Below are 20,192 nucleotides of genomic sequence, written 5' to 3' on the forward strand. Positions count from 1 at the left end.
CTCTTGATGGTAGTTCCTACTATTGACAGGTTGTTTTCGAAAAGCAGTGGGATTCAGTGGCACAAGGAAATCTAACTTTTGTCCATTAAAGAAACCTGAAAAAAAATAAAAGACTGCATCCAGGAAGGGGAAATGTTTTCTTTGCTTTCCAGCATATTAAATAAAAATTTGAGGTCTTCTGTTGTAGCTTTACCATCACCCAGGGTCTGAAATAGTCTGAGGTAACTGGATAGTGTTTCAAGAGCCCTTTCTCCTCATTTGTCTCTGCCTCTAAGTGTTCTAGCTGCTCGTCCTGGGCCAGTGGAATTCTCCTGAGGAAATGAAAAGTCATTCTTTCCAAGGACACAGAGTGCAGTAGAATGGGGTGAGGATGTGTCATGGAAGACAGCAGGAGGGGAGAAGTGGGGATGGGCAGGGAAGTCCAGCTTTGCATTACATGCATTTTCAAGAAAATCATGGAAAAACTAAGCAGCACGATCAGCACGGTCCTCCCCCAAGATCATTTCCTTATTTTTAACTTAATTATTTGAAACTTGAAAGCAAATCTATTCCACCATTCCCTCCCCTCCTCTGTTCTATGGAACATTTAATTTGGATATAACTGTCATATAAATTAGGGGTGTCTTAAAATTGTAAATACAAAAGAGATTTTGAAGCAGTGAAGTTGCACTTGTGAACAAAATCAAAGGATGAAGTCTTCTGAAATTTTGCTTGGTAAGATGAAATCCTGTTTCTCAAGGGAGTTTTACGTATAAAAATGTCCTAAGTTTCTATTTCCTTTCGAAATCTGGAATATGCCTACCTAAGCCACCTTGATGTTTATCACCACACTTGTTATTCATTCATTTAATTTGTAAGCAGACTTTTAAAAGCATATTGAATACTTCCATTGGCATATGTATTGCTATTTATTTATTTGGATTACGGAGGTTCTGGAATGTTTCAGGCAAGTTTACAAATGGGTAGGAAGAAGCTACACAGTATGATAAAGCTCCTGGGTGCTCTAGCAAAGGGAAAGGTATCCTGCCAGAAGACAAGTGGCTGCACAGAGCAGCAACAGATGGAGCATATGCCAGTGGAGCATCCCTTGGCCCTCAGAATCCTTTCAGGGACACACACAGTGCTTGGTGCCCAAGGGAGAGTCTGGCCAAATGCGAGGCACCAGGCCATAGCCTTTTACCCTCAGGCTTCCAGCCCCATGAAGGAAGAATTTAGCAATCTACTCTTGAATAGCAAACATTACAACCATCCACACTCTTCCTACTTATTGACCCAGACTCATCCTCAGCAAAATCACCTTGAGTGATTTTGATTTTGATTTCTAATACCCTGTGGATTAGAAACTCAAATGACCAGAGAGCATTCAGCACCCAATGGCCCAGGCAGGATAGAATCTTTGTTCTCAGCTTTCCAAGGCCTTAGGATACCTATCTCCTCATGTGTTCTTACTCAGTAGATAAATCTGGGCACCTACTGGTGTTAGGCAGCAGGAATACAGCAGGGAATACAAGGGACTTGGCCCCTGACCTCATGAACCAAGTTAAACTGTCTGGACATCTTAGCACTATTACTGAATTACCTTTCAAAAAGTTATCCCACTTTAGACTCCCTCTAGCTGATCAGGGGAGCGCATATTTTCCCAGGTCCTCACCAACACTGAGCACGATTCTTCTCAAAAAGCTTTGCCAACAGGATAAGTGAAAAATGCCCTAATTTTCATTTTTTTTTTTTTTTTGCGGTACGTGGGCCTGTCACTGTTGTGGCCTCTCCCATTGCGGAGCACAGGCTCCGGATGCGCAGGCTCAGCGGCCATGGCTCACGGGCCCAGCCGCTCCGCGGCATGTGGGATCTTCCCGGACCGGGGCACGAACCCGTGTCCCCTGCATCGGCAGGCAGACTCTCAACCACTGCGCCACCAGGGAAGCCCTCAGTTTTACTTTTGAATGTAATTTTGTATTATATTTGATGATCTTTTTCTTCATTTGTAAAATTGAGGATGTGGATGACAAGCAAATACCCTTTAAGTTGCTCAGGTTTTTAATGTTGTTTTGTTTGTTGTTTGGTTTTGACTCTGTGATCATCCCCTGCAGCAATTGCTTTACTAAGTGCATGCAGGATGCTATAGAAAAGTGAAAGTGAAGAAGGTGAAAGGTGGGCAGGAGGTTACATTTTACTTCTCAACTGCTTTAAGAAAGTCTGTGCTAGTTTTCCTTTGGTGCAAAGGTGATAATATCTTGCATACTTTCCCACCCTTTCTTAAATACCCTGTGGATTAGAGACTCAAATGACTCTATGGGTCATTTGAGTTTAAAGATTAATCCTCTATGGGAAAAAGATTAATCCTCTATGGGAAAAGGTGGAGATTTCCCCCTTTTTCTATGGTCCAGGGAAAATGAGTATACCAGGAAATGATCAAAAGCCTGTCATGAGACTTACAAGACAATCTTGTAAGGAAATAAAATAAACTGAAGTGTGTATAAGCTTAAAATAAGTGTGTATAAAGCATGGCACTCTGGCCCTACCCCACTTGCTCTTCAAGCCTAGGGGAATCATGACATAACCAGAGACTAAGATATAGAAGTGGTCTCATGGAAAGAAAAGGAGAAAGACCAGAGTGCTGTGTTCCTATTGGGTCCATCCTTGGTCATCTCTAGTCCACAGAGGTCCTGTAGAGACCGTCTCCCATCCGGAAGGCCAGATGTGTACTCTTCCATGTCAAACCCGTCACCCATATATTCATTCATTCAACAAATGGTCATTTAGAGCCTGTTTTCTGCCATTCACTGGTACTATAGAGATATAAGCCCATCTCCTTAATTTTAGCCCAGTGCAAATTAGCTGTGAAGAATGCCTTGGAAATAATTTTGTAAGTATTGAGTTTAAAGAAAGAGATAGTGAGCCAACAATCAGTCCCCTTGGTCTGACTTCAGTGTGTTTAAACTTACTGTGTGCTGCCAGCGTGTGACTTTTGCCTTAAAAAAAAAAAAAAAAGATAAACCATTCCAGACAGGTCCCAGTAGAACATTTTGTTTATAAATAGATCCATCTTTTGGGGGCTGGTGGATGAAAAGGTGGGGTGCCTCAGGTAGACAGGACCTAAAAGTATTGAGAGTGTTTTAAAATTGATACATGCATTAGTTTCCCTGCTGCAATAAATTTCCACAATCTTAGTGGCTTAAAACAGCACAAATTTATTATCTTACAGTTCTGTATGGTAGATATCCAGTACCATCTCACTGAGCTCAAATCAAGGTGTCCCAAAGGGCTGCATTCCCTTCTGGAAGCTTTAGAGGAGAATCCATTTCCTTGCCTTTTCCAGCTTCTAGAGGCCACTTATATTTTTTGGTTTGTGGCCCCTTCCTCCATCTTCAAAGCCAGCAATGGCAGCTGAGTCCTTTTTACATCTCACTCACCCTCTCTTTTGCCTCTTCTTCTTTCACTTTTGAGGACCCACATTTACTACATTGAGCCAATCTGCATAATTCAGGACAATCTCACCATCTCAAGTTCAACTGATTAGCATCCTTAATTGCATCTGCAACCTTGTAGGGTAAAATTTTGCCTTCTAAGGTAACATTCTCTTAGGTTTCATAGGTTCTAGGGGTTAGGACATGGACATATTTAGGGGTTGATCTTAATATAATTTAACAGCGTCTTCCTCTGTGTACCTAGAGCACTTTTCCATCCCTTTATCATGTGTGTCTGAGACTGTCAGTAGACCTTGGTGTAGGGGTCCTGAGGTGTAGACTATCTCCTGTCTGTATTTCTTTTTCCTCCTCTCTTTCCCCTCTCGCTTCTATTTAACTCCCTCCCTCCAATCAATAAGAGTAATAAACATATCTCCAGGACCTAAATCTTTCTGTAATAAATTTACATAGATAAGAGATCATTTTACAAGGTGTGAGCATGAAACTGGGCTTCTGATATTATTCCATGTGATTAAAAAGCAAATATGGCTCATGTGTTCAAAGATCTACTGTTTCATGTTACAGTAGTAACATGAGCCATATTACTTTTCAATCTTTGAACACAGTTTTGAAAAGCAAATGTTGATCTCGCTGCTGGAGATAGTACAGATGGTGTCCATCATTTCCTGTATCTCCCACAGTACCATTTGCCATGTGATTTCTTCAGTGTTTACAGAAGCAGGTCACGTTTATGAAGCATGTCTGGAAGAAGGAAATGATTTATGGAAAATCTCTCCATGGGGTATAGAGTCAAGTGATCCCTAGGTTGGAATCAAGGGCTATAAATACTCTGGTGACTTCATATGCGCCATGGGACTGGTATTTTCCATCTTTCAGCACACAGTTTGGGTTAACTAGAATGGACCTTTTTAGTAGTTCTTTGGAAATGGAACACTAGCTATCCACAGAGATTTAATCTTGGGCAAAAACATAGGAACAAGGTCATCACCTCCGATGACAGGATTAGTCCTTTTTCTTGAAAGTAATTGGATATCTTGTGCATTTTTGCAGTTTCTGTTGAATTGAGAATACTCGTCATCACTCGAGGTGGAAATAACAGGAATGATGAATTTAGAAGGAGAAGGATTGTGGGGTGGGTGGGAGTGACATTTGTCTGCATTATATTCTTAGAAACTTAAACTGTTAAGAGTTGGAAATGCCTCTGATAAAACTGTTCATTAACATGTAAGGAAGTAAAAGCCCAAATACTTATCTCTAGCCAAGAATGTGCTGAGTCAAGAAGCAGAGCTGGAGCTTAAGTTGCAAGTTTCTGGGTCCTCAGCCTTTCTCAGCACACTGCACTTGTTGCCAGTGCCTTTGGTGGCCGCACGGGGGTGAGCAGACCAAGCCATCTGCCCCAGAGACACCCTTCATGTCCATTTCCACGTGGGCATTTCTTCTGAGCAGATGGCCAAAATACTTCCTGTGCCATTTACCCTGGAGAACTGGAGAGTCATCTGCTCTGGGCCACAGTAGCCCCTGTTTGTGTGTACGTGTGCAAGTAGACATGGAAGGCAGGGAGGGTGGGCAGGCTCGTCTGCACACACACACTACGCCAGCAGCATTTTTAAGGACCAGGATCATGACACAGGTGAACAGAGTGCACTTTCCTGTCCTGCTGTATCATTGGTTTTTTGTTTATAAATCGCTTCAGTAATTAGGTTCTGCACTTGGCTTGGTGCAACACAACATGAATTAAAACAACTGTGAAACTTCAAGACATTGTTCTTGATAAACCTAACATGCAAGGCATTCTTTTGACATGGACACCATATACGCAGACAACAAATTAAGCATCAACACAGTACTTTCACCAGCAGATGGGAGGTGATTTATCTTGGTGTATATTGTGAGAGTTTTGCACTTAGATGAAGTTGTGGTTTTCAACCAGGGCTAAGTTTGTCCCCCTCCCCTCGGGGAACTTTTGCCAATGTTTGGAGACATTTTTGATTGTCCCATTTGGAGGAAGTAGTGCTACTGGCATCTAGTGGGAAGAGGCCAGGGATACTGCTAAACATCGTACGATGCACAGGACAGACCCCACATACACAACGAAGAATTATCCAGTCTAAAATGTCAGCAGTGCCAAGGTTGAGAAACCCTGGCCTAAGGGAATCTATGACTTAACTGATACTTGGCTTTAGAAGGCTATGTGAAGAGTTGATTAATTTAGAAACAGCTTAGATTGTGCAATAAACATGCCAGTATAATACATGGCTTGAGGAAGTTTCCCTAGTGCAGTTAGGTAAAGGAATAAATTTGCCCCCCAGTCCCAGAACTGCCCCTGTGCACTGTCTTTCAGGCCTCTCTTCTCAGCGACTAGAACTGAAAATCAGCTTCCCTCTGCTCTTCACATCTGTGGATTCTGTGGTTGAGGATTTAGATGTATTGTTTTTGTTTTGGGGTCATGATATAATTAGATAACCAAACATAGTATTAAAGAAGATAATTAAGATTATAAAGACTAAGGAATGCCTTACCCTTATCCATTCTTTACAAAAACAGCCCAATCAGGGAACCCTGTGGCAGGTGAGGAATCAGGCCTCAGTATGGTCAAGTTGTGGCGAAGTCTACTATGACAACAGTAGTTGAAAAGGGAGAAGGGTCCAGGGAGGGAAGACGTGGCGAGGAGGCTGCTGGAGCCCTGGCCGGACGCTGTGTTCTACTCAGGCACTGAGTGTAATAAGAATGATTTGTATTTCCTTGCTCCTTTTTGAATCTTTGAAAAAAACAATTTCCAAAGGGCTTCCCTGGTGGCGCAGTGGTTGAGAGTCCGCCTGCCGATGCAGGGGACATGGGTTTGTGCCCCGGTCCGGGAAAATCCCACATGCCGCAGAGCGGCTGGGCCTGTGAGCCATGGCCGCTGAGCCTGCACGTCCGGAGCCTGTGCTCCGCAACGGGAGAGGCCACGACAGTGAGAGGCCCGCGTACTGCAAAAAGAAAAAAAAAAAAAAAAATTTCCATATTGTTTGGGGTTTTCCCCATTACCAGGTGGTTAAATTCCAACCACATTAAATCATGGGCTAGAGACCCAGGTATTTCCAATCACGCTCATTTTGCAGGGCTGATGGCAGGTGGTTCCACTCCCATGAAATTAACGCTTCTTGACGATGCAAACCCATCAGTACGAGTGGCTGTGGTGCTTCGCATCAGGACCATCTGCACTTTTGTCTAGCAGCCCTGGTTGGTGGTGGTTGATTGAAGAGACTGGGGCTGCTTTCCTTCCCTTCAGTTCACAGTGAGACACCGCGCCTCTTGGGAAAAGCTATTTTCTTACCCAGCCAGACTGCAGAAATTTCCCCGAAGCCACATACTATACCAGGTATGTCTGTTTCACAAGCCAAGCCGTTTCTAAGCAACCATCCACGTCGCCGCCTGAAGCCGAGTGTCGGATACTCGTGCTGGAAGAAGGGTGCAAGGATTGTGCACAGGTCCAGGTCATATCAAAGTAGACCTGGAAGAGCAGAAGTTAGAGGTGTGGATCAGGACACAGGTGGAGGCCATCGGAAGTCAAGACAAGGTCGGGAATCAGCCAGGCCTTTTCTGCAGCAGATTAAAGGAACATGTAAGAGAACATAACACAGAAATTTCTAGACAGAAAACTGCTTCCTTATATGCATCCTGAGAGTTAGCTACCGCAGAGCCTAAAGAGGTGCTGTGGTAGATGGCAGACAGGTTAGCACAGTTGGAGAGAGAGTGAGTATAGGGTCGGAGGTCTGGGCTGCAGAAACCCATCGCAGTTTCCTCTAACTGTTACCAAGAAAGATGGAAGGAAGCAGCCCTCTATCAAGCACTGGACTGTGGGTCAGGCACTTTCACTTTAATAGCAGGTCATCCACCAGCTGGGGCCATCCGTGATCCATCCTGAGCTGGGCCACTGGAAGGCTGGTTTGTTGGGATCAAGTCAAGAGGTTCTGAGAAACTTGCTAAGAACAGTCACATCACCTGAAGGTCCAGAAAGTTACCTGAATCTGGTGGCGAGCTCCCATAGGAAGAATCCCAGACTAGGTGTTTATCTGTCGGTAACTCTGACACCAAATTTTATGACCTTAGGCAATGTCAAAATCAATTTAATGATGCTCTGAGTTCAAGAGAAAAAGACCAAACGCAGAAGTAGCACCTTCAGCTTTACCCAGCTGGCACTTCTGGAAATTGCTCATGGGTGAAGCAAGGTTGCTTCCTCCTGCTTCTCTTGTGAGAAAAGACTACCCTGTTCTCCTTTCTCAGTATCAGTCTTACTTACTTTAAGGGTTGTAGTCTAAAGTAGGCAAAATGCATTTACTTACGTTGTATTTTTTTTTTACATCTTTATTGGAGTATAATTGCTTTACAATGGTGTGTTAGTTTCTGCTTTATAACAAGGTGAATCAGTTATACATATGTTCCCATATCTCTTCCCTCTTGCGTCTCCCTCCCTCCCACCCTCCCTATCCCACCCCTCCAGGCGGTCACAAAGCACCGAGGTGATCTCCCTGTGCTATGCGGCTGCTTCCCACTAGCTATCTACCTTATGTTTGGTAGTGTATATATGTCCATGCCTCTCTCTCGCTTTGTCACAGCTTACCCTTCCCCCTCCCCATATCCTCAAGTCCATTCTCTAGTAGATCAGTGTCTTTATTCCTGTCTTACCCCTAGGTTCTTCATGACATTTTTTTTCTTAAATTCCATATATATGTTTTATTTGTAATGAGGTGGATAGACCTAGAGTCTGTCATACAGAGTGAAGTAAGTCAGAAAGAGAAAGACAAATACCGTATGCTAACACTTAGGTTGTATTTTTTAAGGAGCAACTGTAATGGGAAAAAAAAAAAAAGCAGAGAGAAAATGTTGGAATGCAATACGTTAAACCTTGCAAAACAAGTGGCTTCTGGTTGGTGACTGCATAGACTGAAAAATAAGTGAAATTAGAAAGTAGACTTATAAAATTTTAGATGGGAAGAAATTTTGGCAATCATCCAGTCAAATGCCTTCATTTTACAGAGCAGGAAATTGAGGCCCAGTGATATCATTAACTTTCTCAGTCTCACAACCTCCCCTGTAGCAGAAGGGGTCCCAAACTCAGATTTTTCTGCGTACTGCTGATCCCAAATGTCTGTTCGTGTCTGTTCATTAATATGGTGGGCCTTATGAAATATGGGCAGTAGTCGTTGTCTGTGAATGCTTTTTCTTCTCTTTTTCTCCCTTTGGTGAAAAAGCTGGTTTGGCAGAGCTAGGAACCTCCAATCATGTGTCTTTTCACTTGTGTCTGGACCTCGTCCTGCACCCCCAGCATCCAGCTGTAGGTGAGAGGAGGGAGAGGGCCTGGGACAATAGGTGGTGGCGTGGTGCCATGGAAAGGATCTGGGAGAAGCTTCTCCAGCGACCCGGAGCTGTGGTGAATGCAGAAGCATCTTAGGCAGGCAGGACCTCACAGCAGAGCTTCTCAGGGATTCAGGGGGAGGTACTGGCCCCTGTCAGTCCATCACATTCGCCTCAGTGACCGGCAGCCCGCTGGCCAGGGACTCTTCCCTTCCATCCTTATTGCAGCCCAGGTGTCCAGTTGGGTTTTGATAGTGCTTCTATTAGAGACGTAGGGAGCTTTTCTGGCAGAAGGGGCTGATCCTAGCTTTTGGGACCAGGAAAACCACAGTAATTGAAAGGGCCATCATAGGAGGGACCCAGAGGCAAGGGAGAAAAAGCCATCAGACATGGATCGAAGGAGCTGCAAGCAGATGGGAAAGTCCTGAGCTCCTACAATGGCTGGGGTTTTGTTGTTGTTCAAATGCACAGGGTTCTAAGACAGAAGATTTTGGAAATGGTTCCATGATTCTAAAAGAGAAAATGTGTAGGGAGAAAATCACATCTTGAATGCAATGTAATCCTAGATCTTGAAACATACAGGTTACATGGGCAAAGAATGCTTAATCCCTACTTGAAACTGTGCACAATGTTTCAGATTATCCCCTAACTTTAACCTGATTATTGAGATTCTTGAAAGATTCATGAATAACCTCTACTTCTGTCTATACATTTTAATTGCATAGTCTTTAGTGCAAAATGACCTAGAATTTATCTTTCAGATGTGCAGTGTTTCTGAATTTCAGTATTCATCCATAAGAAGAAGATCATAGGGTTATGGTGAGAAATCACTAATGCAAGTAACTTGACCTGGCCCGTACATAATAAGCACTTAAAACAATTACAGCAGAATCTAAGGCAGTATTATAGACGTATATGTGCATATCTATCTCACAAAAGGAATTATTATATTAGGGCCTTTAAATCCTTAGAACCAATCCTTTTGTATTGAGGAAACACCTAAATTCCAAATTTTAAAGCCCCATCAGATAAATACTAGCATTAACATTTCAGATCTTTTTGTTAAAAACTCTCTTGGTATTGTTTTTCTGTGGTTTATCAGAAATATGGGCAGAACTACCAAGCAAGTAGTAATACCACTGTTAACAATTACTGTTACGATCATTTAAACTAACTTAATGGTGAAAGGAGGGAGAGCTTCACTCCCCATTCTTTCAGAAAAGACAGCTTGATCCTAGGAATTTAAAGAGAAGCCATTTTTTTTCATCCTTTGTCAGCATCCATCATTCCTTGGTCTGACAGCTGCTGGTTCTGTTCTATAAGGAGCGTTAGGGCCTACCTATAGAAGAGGGGTCGAAGATTGACAGCACATCTCTAGCAGATGATGCTTTTCATTGTCAATCTACAGAAATCACTGTATTTTCAGTTTGTAAAATTATTTTTGTTTTATGTATGATTCTGTCTCATTTAGCAATTATAAGCCTTCCCCTTTCTTCCCTCTAAATCTTGGATCCTTTTTTTTTTTAAATTTATGTATTTATTTATTTATTTTTGGCTGCATTGGGTCTTCATTGCTGCGCACAGGCTTTCTCTAGTTGTGGCGAATGGGGGCTACTCTTTGTTGCGGTGCATGGGCTTCTCATTGTGGTGGCTTCTCTTGTTGTGGAGCACAGGGCTAGCAACAAGCCTGTGGAGCAGGCTTCAGTAGTTGAGGCATGCTGACTCAGTAGTTGTGGCTTGCGGGCTCTAGAGCGCAGGCTCAGTAGTTGTGGCGCACGGTCTTTGTTGCTCCGCAGCATGTGTGGTCTTCCCAGATCAGGACCCGAACCCGTGTCCCCTGCATTGGCAGGTGGATACTTAACCAATGCGCCACCAGGGAAGTCCCAGAAATCTTGGATCCTTGAGCTTTGCCTCTCTATTCCATAAATATTATTTATTCCTGTAAAAAAATATATATATACACATATGTGTGTATATTTTTCCATAAGTGTTATTTATTCCTATAGCATACGTATGGATATGTATATATTATAGTATCATAGAGAAAAACAAATACCGTACGCTAAAGCATATGTATGGAATCTAAAAAATTTAAAATGGTACTGATGAACCTAGTGGCAGGGCAGGAATAAAGACATAGACATAGAGAATGGACTTGAGGACATGAGGTGGGAGGGGGAAGCTGGGGCAAAGTGAGAGTAACATGGACATATACACACTACCGAATGTAAAATAGACAGCTAGTGGGAAGCAGCCGCATAGCACAGGGAGAACAGCTTGGTGCTTTGTGACGACCTAGAGGGGTGGGATAGGGAGGGTGGGAGGGAGGCTCAAGAGGGAGGGGATATGGGGATATATGTATGCATATGACTGATTCACTTTGTTGGACAACAGAAACTAACAGCATAGTGAAGCAATTATACTCCAATAAATTATAAAATATATACTTTATATATTTTATACTTCATTAATATATATTCATTAATATATAAAATATATTAAAATATTTTAATATATATTATACATAAAATATTTATATATAATATATATTAAAAATATATTCATAAAAGTCCCCTCTGGCCTACTTAAAGAGTTTGTCATGAAAATTAAACTAAGAGGGGAAAAAAATTAAACTGGGAGAGATTTGAAAGAAGAAGCAAAGCTATTTTATACTATGGTATATGTCTGCTTCTATACCATTTATTATTTTTCTCATTTTATCTATTTTTTATAGATCAAGAAACTTAGTTATTAAAAACATTGTGACTAATACAAATCGAAGCATAAATGGAAAAAAAAAAATCCAGTGATCCCTGCCCCAGGAAGAAGTTTCATTTCTGTTTTTGTTCTCTTTATTTGAGTAAATGTATAGCAATTAAGCCCACCTGTTTCATGAAGTCAGAGACCTTACCTCCTGAATAGTGACCAATGGCCCTGCCAGCAGTACTGGAGCACTGAGAGGTGCTGGGTTATTTCTCCTCCTTAACTAAAGACATTCTTCTTTTAAAAACTGAAGAAGTCAGTGGAATGAAAAGGAAAGGTTTGCAGTCTCTTCAAGTCGGTGATAAAAGGTAGAACAACAAGATCTTATATACCACTGGTAGTTCCAGAAGTATATTAAATGTCCCTGTATGTCTTAGCCTCCCTTAAGGAGTTGTAATTATCCCCTCCCATTCCCTAAAACAGCAACAACAGCAGTGCGTGTGTGTGTGTGTGTGTGTGTGTGTGTGTGTCTGTCTGTCTGTCTGTCTGTCTGTCTGTCTGTCTGTCTTCATATGCAGCAAGAGCATAAGAGGCTAGGGGTGTAGGTGGGCAGCGGTTAGTATCCTCGCAAAGTAAGCGGGGCTAATACAAGGCTGGGAAGGATGGATAAGAGAGTGGAGGTTCCTCGAGGGTTTCTTTGGGCGGAAAGGGGTTGGTTGTTTGTCCTCCACCTGCCCTATGGAGAGCTGGTAGACAAGCCTAGATTCTAATTCCTTTTCTAAAGATTCCAAAATGCCAATATTGTAGTGAAACCTTTCTACTTTGGCCCCATTTGGAAGCCTTTCAATCGAGTGCCCACGTCTCCGTGTACCTAACTGGCAGAGTTCTGTGAAACTGTCTCGTGGGAACTCTAGAGGAGTGAGGCTTGGCTTGTCCCTGACCCACCTCCACACCTCTGGGCAAAGAGAGTTAACCATGAACTTGCGGGTCAATGGAGAGCACAGATAAAAAGAATAGAAACTGGCTTGATATTGCTTGGAAACAGGCCCACACAGCCAAGAAACAAGTAGTTAGACTAACCATAGAATTTAGCTGGGTGTGTGCTAAGTTGAAAGGCATAGTTGGCAAAGCTGATATCTCTGTATTCCTGTGTCTAGTTATGATGTCAGATGTGATGATTATGAGCGTGGACTCAGGGTTAACAGATCTGGGGTTAAGGGCCAGCTTTGTCACTTCCTCATTGCGTGGCTCTGAATAAGCTTCTTTATCTTTCTGAACCAGTTTTATCTTAGGTAAATCAGGAGTAATAGTTTTACATTCCTTGTCAAGTTGTGTTGACATAAATGCACCTAAAGGAGAAAATACCTCTGACACACTTAGGACAATGCCTAGATAGACAATAAACCCTCAGAAAATGCCAGCTATATATATGTCCACTCCACTTTCTCACTTTGTCCCAGCTTACCCTTCCCCCTCCCCGTATCCTCAAGTCCATTCTCTAGTAGGTCTGCAAACGTAAAATAGATAGCTAGTGGGAAGCAGCCGCACAGCACAGGGAGATCAGCTCGGTGCTTTGTGACCGCCTAGAGGGGTGGGATAAGGAGGGTGGGACGGAGGGAGATGCAAGAGGGAAGAGATATGGGGAATATGTATACGTATAACTGATTCACTTTGTTATAAAGCAGAAACTAACACACCATTGTAAAGCAATTATACTCCAATAAAGATGTTAAAAAAATTAAAAAAATAAAGATGGCTTCACTCACGTGGGAAAAAAAGAAAATGCCAGCTAGATAGGAGAATGGTGAAGTGCTCTCAATGTGCTTCATTCATTCCCCCCTAAAAGGAGTGAAGCAGAAGTATGGCAAGAAAGATACTACCATAATGTAAAACAATTCCAGCTAAAGAGACCTGATTGCTTCTCACCACAGGGAAGCTAATCCTAAAGGTCCTTTTCAAACCTATAGTATAAGATTCTAAAGGGATAGGTAAACACGCACTTTTTTTTTTTTTAAAGAAGATGTTGGGGGTAGGAGTTTATTAATTAATTTATTTATTTTTTTCTGTGTAGCGTCTTCGTTTCTGTGCGAGCACTTTCTCTAGTTGTGGCGAGCGGGGGCCACTCTTCATCGCGGTGCGCGGGCCTCTCACTATGGCGGCCTCTTTTGTTGCGGAGCACAGGCTCCAGACGCGCAGGCTCAGTAGCTGTGGCTCACGGGCCTAGTTGCTCACGGGCGTAGTTGCTCCGCAGCATGTGGGATCCTCCCAGACCAGGGCTCGAACCCGTGTCCCCTGCATTAGCAGGCAGACTCCCAACCACTGCGCCACCAGGGAAGCCCTAAACACGCACTTTTACAGTTTCTCTGTATGTCTCTCTGCCCAGGTGTGTTTCTCAACCCTCCAAACACCTGGCAGGCTGTTGGTATATATTCCTCCAAAAGAATCCCCTGTCCCTATCAGCTGATTATGGAGTGCATCTCTTATTTGTTTTTGCAAAAAAAAAAAAAAAAAAATTGTGAATATGGATATAAATTCTTCTAAACTGCTTTCAAATTTCAAAAGCTATCTAGAGAAGTGCAAATTTTTATTATAGTAAAAAGGAGTAAAGAAGAACTATTTGGAAGATGATGAAGAATACCTACAGTTTCTGCCCTGTGAGAGCTAATAAGTTTAACAGTAAAAACTCCTAAGAGCAGGCATGGAATCTTATTCATTTTAGAGTTTCCAGGACGATTATTTTGTAAATGCAGTTTAATTGGTATAAAATATTTGAGCATGTTATTAGTGTATAAACATAAAACAGGAAAAAATTATGAAGTTAAAGGCAAATAATACAATGAACACACAAAGAGGGTCTGCTTTGCTAGTGGTCAGGAAAATGGGAACTAAAACAGCAAGATTTGCAAAAATTAACAATATCAATGGTACCAGTGTTGGTGAAGGGTTGATGAAAAGTGCATTCTTCTGTTCTGTTGGTGAGTGTACAAACTGATGAAATCTCTTTTGGAGAGCATTTTGGCAGTACCGGCAAAAGTATAAATGTGCATATCCTTTAACTCAGCAGTTCTTTTTCTAGGAATCGATGCTGCAGAAATTTGCAAGGAAGAAGTGTGCAAAGTTATATGAGCAAGAACATTCATTACAGCATTTTTTGCTGTTAAAAAGAGAGAGTAAGAGAGCTTCCCTGGTGGCGCAGTGGTTAAGAATCCACCTGCCAATGAAGGGGACATGGGTTTGACCCCTGGTCCAGGAAGATCCCACATGCCGTGGAGCAACTGAGCCTGTATGCCACAACTACTGAGGCTGCGCTCTGGAGGCCGCAAACCACAGCTACTGAAGCCCGCATGCCACAACTACTGAAGCCCGCGCACCTAGAGCCCGTGCTCCGCAACAGGAGAAGCCACCACAATGAGAAGCCCGCGCACCGCAACGAAGAGTAGCCCCCGGGGGCTCAATGCAACTAGAGCGATGAAGACCCAACACAGCCAAAAATAAATAAATAAATAATTTTTTTAAATTTAAATTTCAAAAAGAGAATAAGAACCTCAATGTCTATCAATAGGAGAGTAGTTAAAACAGTTGTTTTTACATACAAGCTGTGAAAATCTGTATAACTATTAAAAATAATGAGAATCTGTACAGATAGACATGGAAGGATGTTGTGTGAAAAGAACAAAGTGCAGTAGAGCATGAATAGCAGGATCCCATTTTTATATTTTTTAATGTATATACATGTGCATGTATTTTCAGTGTGTAAAGAAAAGATAACATGGAAGGATACACACTAAAGAAGTGACAGTAGTTAACCCTGAAGAGGAAGATTGAGAAAGGCACATTTGTGTTTTACTTTCTATAGCTGAGTTGTTTGACTTTTTCTCGGTGAGTGTGGGCTACAATTTAATTTTTTTAATTAAACAATGCTATCTGTGTAGACATTTCTCTTTCAGTTTGAGATATTTTTGAGTCTGCATCACTTTTCAGGTAAAGAGCTCTTGGTCATAATATCGTAGGTTTATAAGCAGTTGGAATATAGGTTCAGTTACATGTAAAAGCAAGAACGTGAATAACTGACTTAAGCAAAGTTGAAATTCGTTTCTCTCTCGCATAAGAGTCAGAGGTAATTTACTTCCTCTTCGAGTCATCAGGGGCCCAGGTTTCTATCTTGTTTTTCTGTCGTCCTCAATGTACAGCTTCCAAATGAGGAGGACTGCTGCAGCTCCGGCCATCACAGCTGCAGAAGACATTCCCCTCCCTGTGAACAGTGTGACCTGGGAGTTGGACACATTTTCTCTCACATCTTGATGGTCGGAAATTAAACACGTGACTACACCTAGCTGCAAGAGAACCAAGCAAACTACCCAATTCGAGTTTCTGTTAGCGTCTAACAGGGGTTCTCAGCCTCGGCACTGTTGACATTTGGAGCTGGATAACTCTCTGCTGTGGGGTCCATCCTGTGCATTGTAGGAGCAGCATCCCTGGGCTCTGTACAATAGATGTCAGTAGCACTCCTCAGTTGTGACCACCAACATTGTCACCAGACACTGTTCCATGTCTCCTGGTGGACAAAATCAACCCTTATTGAGAACAACTACTAAACAAGGAGGGTGAAGGGATACTGGGGACAACTAGCAACATCTGCCATAAGCATTGTGTTGCTCCCCCCAAAACAGTGCTTAGCACCAATGTAATAGTTTACCTTTAAAATCGACACCCCCTTACCAGGAAATATAATACTCAAGACTGTGGTAAGGTAGGGTTTTTTGATTCCAGAAGGATGAAAATTCAATCCTTTCTTATTTTTATTTATTGAATCTACATTTGTATTTGTATCAAATAAATACTATTTTTATTTTAATATACAAACAAATGAAACTTTCTTCCCTAGTGTGTAGGGTAGCATTAAGGATATTACACTGTGCCACATTTATGATGAATGTCTCAGTCTACACTGTAATATTTATAAAGACTAATATAGCAGCATTCATGATACTGTTCTATCCTAAATCAAAAATTTCATCTGCGGTTGATGGCATATCTCTTTCTTTTTTTTTTTTCTTGTATGATCATTTTACAACTCTCATTTTGGTTTTGGTTTTTTTGTTGTTTTCTTTTTAACATCATTATTGGGGTATAATTGCTTTACAGTGGTGTTAGTTTCTGCTTTATAACAAAGTGAATCAGCTATACATATACATATTTCCCCATTGCATCTCCCTCCCACCCTCCCTATCCCACCCCTCTAGGTGGTCACAAAGCACCAAGCTGATGTCCCTGTGCTATGCGGCTGCTTCCCACTATTGGTAGTGTATATACGTCCATGCCTCTCTCTCACTTTGTCACAGCTTACCCTTCCCCCTCCCCATATCCTCAAGTCCATTCTCTAGTAGGTCTGTGTCTTTATTCCCATCTTGCCCCTAGGGTCTTGATGACCTTTTTTTTCTCTTTCTTAGATTCCATATATATGTGTTAGCATACGGTTTTTGTTTTTCTCTTTCTGACTTACTTCACTTTGTATGACAGACTCTAAGTCCATCCACCTCACTACACATAACTCAATTTCGTTTCTTTTTATGGCTGAGTAATATTCCATTGTATATATGTGCCACATCTTCTTTATCCATTCATCTCTTGATGGACACTTAGGTTGCTTCCATGTCCTGGCTATTGTAAATAGAGCTGCAATGAACATTTTGGTGCATGACTTTTTTTTTTTTTTTTGCGGTACGCGGGCCTCTCACTGTTGTGGCCTCTCACGTTGCGGAGCACAGGCTCTGGACGCACAGGCCCAGCGGCCATGGCTCACGGGCCCAGCTGCTTCACGGCATGAGGGATTTTCCCGGAACGGGGCACGAACCCGTGTCCCCTGCATCGGCAGGCGGACTCTCAACCAGTGCGCCACCAGGGAAACCCGGTACATGACTTTTTGAATTATGGTTTTCTCAGGGTATTTGCCCAGTAGTGGGATTGCTGGGTCGTATGGTACTTCTATTTTTAGTTTTTTAAGGAACCTCCATACTGTTCTCCATAGTGGCTGTATCAATTTACATTCCCACCAACAGTGCAAGAGGGTTCCCTTTTCTCCACACCCTCTCCAGCATTTATTGTTTGTAGATTTTTTGATGATGGCCATTCTGAGTGGTGTGAGATGATATCTCATTGTAGTTTTGATTTGCATTTCTCTAATGATTAATGATGTTGAGCATTCTTTCATGTGTTTGTTGGCAATATGTATATCTTCTTTGGAGAAATGTCTATTTAGGTCTTCTGCCCATTTTTGGATTGGGTTGTTTGTTTTTTTGATATAGAGCTGCATGAGCTGCTTGTAAGTTTTGGAGATCAATCCTTTGTCAGTTGCTTCATTTGCAACTATTTTCTCCCATTCTGAGTGTTGTCTTTTTGTCTTGTTTATGGTTTCCTTTGCTGTGCAAAAGCTTTTAAGTTTCATTAGGTCCCATTTGTTTATTTTTGTTTTTATTTCCATTTCTATAGGAGGTGGGTCAAAAAGGATCTTGCTGTGATTTATGTCATAGAGTGTTCTGCCTATGTTTTCCTCTAAAAGTTTTATAGTGTCTGGCCTTACATTTAGGTCTTGAATCCATTTTGAGTTTATTTTTGTGTATGGTGTTAGGGAGTGTTCTAATTTCATTCTTTTACATATAGCTGTCCAGTTTTCCTAGCACCACTTATCGAAGAGGCTGTCTTTTCTCCACTGTATATTCTTGCCTCCTTTATCAAAGATAAGGTGACCATATGTGTGTGGGTTTATCTCTGGGCTTTCTGTCCTGTTCCATTGATCTATATTTCTGTTTTTGTGACAGTACCATACTCTCTTGATTACTGTAGCTTTGTAGTAGAGTCTGAAGTCTGGGAGTCTGATTCCTCCACCTCCGTTTTTCATTCTCAAGATTGCTTTGGCTATTCGGGGTCTTTTGTGTTTCCATACAAATTGTGAAATTTTTTGTTCTAGCTCTGTGAAAAATGCCAGTGGTAGTTTGATAGGGATTGCATTGAATCTGTAGATTGCTTTGGGTAGTATAGTGATTTTCACAATGTTGATTCTTCCGATCCAAGAACATGGTATATCTCTCCATCTGTTTCTATCATCTTTAATTTCTTTCATCAGTGTCTCATAATTTTCTGCATACAGGTCTTTTGTCTCCTTAGGTAAGTTTAGTCCTAGATATTTCATTCTTTTTGTTGCAATGGAAAATGGGAGTGTTTTCTTGATTTCACTTTCAGATTTTTCATCATGAGTGTATAGGAATGCAAGAGATTTCTGTGCATTAATTATGTATGCTGCTACTTTACCAAATTCATTGATTAGCTCTAGTAGTTTTCTGGTAACATCTTTAGGATTCTCTGTGTATAGTATCATGTCATCTGCAAACAGTGGCAGCTTTACTTCTTCTTTTCTGATTTGGACTCCTTTTATTTCTTTTTCTTCTCTGATTGCTGTGGCTAAAACTTCCAAAACTGTGTTGAATAATAGTGTTGATAGTGGGCAACCTTATCTTGTTCCTGATCTTAGTGGAAATGGTTTCAGTTTTTCACCATTGAGGACGATGTTGTCTGTGGGTTTGTCATATATGGGCTTTATTATGTTGAGGAAAGTTCCCTGTGTGCCTACTTTCTGCAGGGTTTTTATCATAAGTGAGTGGTGAATTTTGTCGAAAGCTTTCTGTGCATCGATTGAGATGATCATATGTGTTTTCTGCTTCAGTTTGTTAATATGGTGTATCACATTGATTGATTTGAGTATATTGAAGAATACTTGCATTCCTGGAATAAACCCGACATATCTCTTTTAAGGGCAATTAAGTGGGCCTAATTTACCACTGCTGAATACCTTAAGAGTATAGTATTTTTATGTTAATGAGAAATGTTTGCTGAATATGCTTTTCCATTCCAATGAGAGTACGTGCTTCACTGCCAGTCATATACATAAGGGGAAGATCATTTAAAAGAGAGCACAAAACACCTTTTCTTTGTTCTGCCTTTTCCATCACGTTTAGAGAATCAAATCTTCCTTCCAACAAGTGGATACACTGGATCTTGTTATAAAGGCTGCTTAGTAGTAAGGGAAAATTAAACAGAAAGTGAATCCGTCTTGGGCTTCTTCCAAGGTGGTTGAGTGCTTAGTGTGTCAGAATGACCTTGTTATGAGGCAGTTTCACCACATAGGAGGTCTCTGCAGGTGCAGGGGAGGACATCATTATAATGGTGCTCCAGTATTCTTGTTTTCAAAAATGTCAGCTGCAGAAATTGTATCAGAAAAGTAGTTTCCAGCCGTGAAAATAACAATACCCCCAAAGTATGAAACCACTCATACTGGGAGAGGGGCGTAGTCATGTCTAGCTGCTGAGTGAGCAAACACTGTGTGCAGAGACTAATGGTAGAACTGGACCTGGAAGAGTCAGTGGGAAGCAAAGGAAAATGGAGACAACATTGAAGGCAGGGCGATCAGCGTGGGCAGAGACCAGGAATCACATGGCAAGTTTAAGCAGGAGAGTTTGGCGGAAGGTGTGGATTTGTGCGAAGGCAATAGGGTCTGTTGTGTGGCCTAGACAGCAAACTGTCCACCAGAATTCGTGTTCCCTCTTCCATAGCAAAGCTGGAATTGGAAAGCAGCTGCAAAGCAAGCCCTCCTTGTGTCTTGGTGAGGCCATGTGGTTCTTTCTTGCTAATGGACCGTGAGTGGTCCACTAGCTTTAGCTAGAGGATCTG

General features: G+C 41.8%; 1 protein-coding gene across 9 annotated transcripts in view; it reads left to right on the plus strand.

Moving 5' to 3' along the window:
• The window catches only part of PIP5K1B (phosphatidylinositol-4-phosphate 5-kinase type 1 beta), a 423,928-nt gene that overhangs the window by 221,099 nt on the left and 182,637 nt on the right, over positions 1-20,192 (plus strand). The window contains exon 1 of one of the 9 annotated variants that reach the window (XM_079925687.1): positions 6,722-6,789. The exons of the other annotated variants lie outside the window; for them this stretch is intronic. The gene's annotated coding sequence lies outside the window, so the exon portion shown is untranslated. Of the gene's footprint in view, positions 1-6,721; positions 6,790-20,192 lie in introns of those variants that run through there. 9 annotated transcript variants of the gene reach the window in all.

This window comes from Stenella coeruleoalba (genome assembly GCF_951394435.1).
Source record: "Stenella coeruleoalba genome assembly, chromosome: 7".
NCBI lineage: Eukaryota > Metazoa > Chordata > Mammalia > Artiodactyla > Delphinidae > Stenella > Stenella coeruleoalba.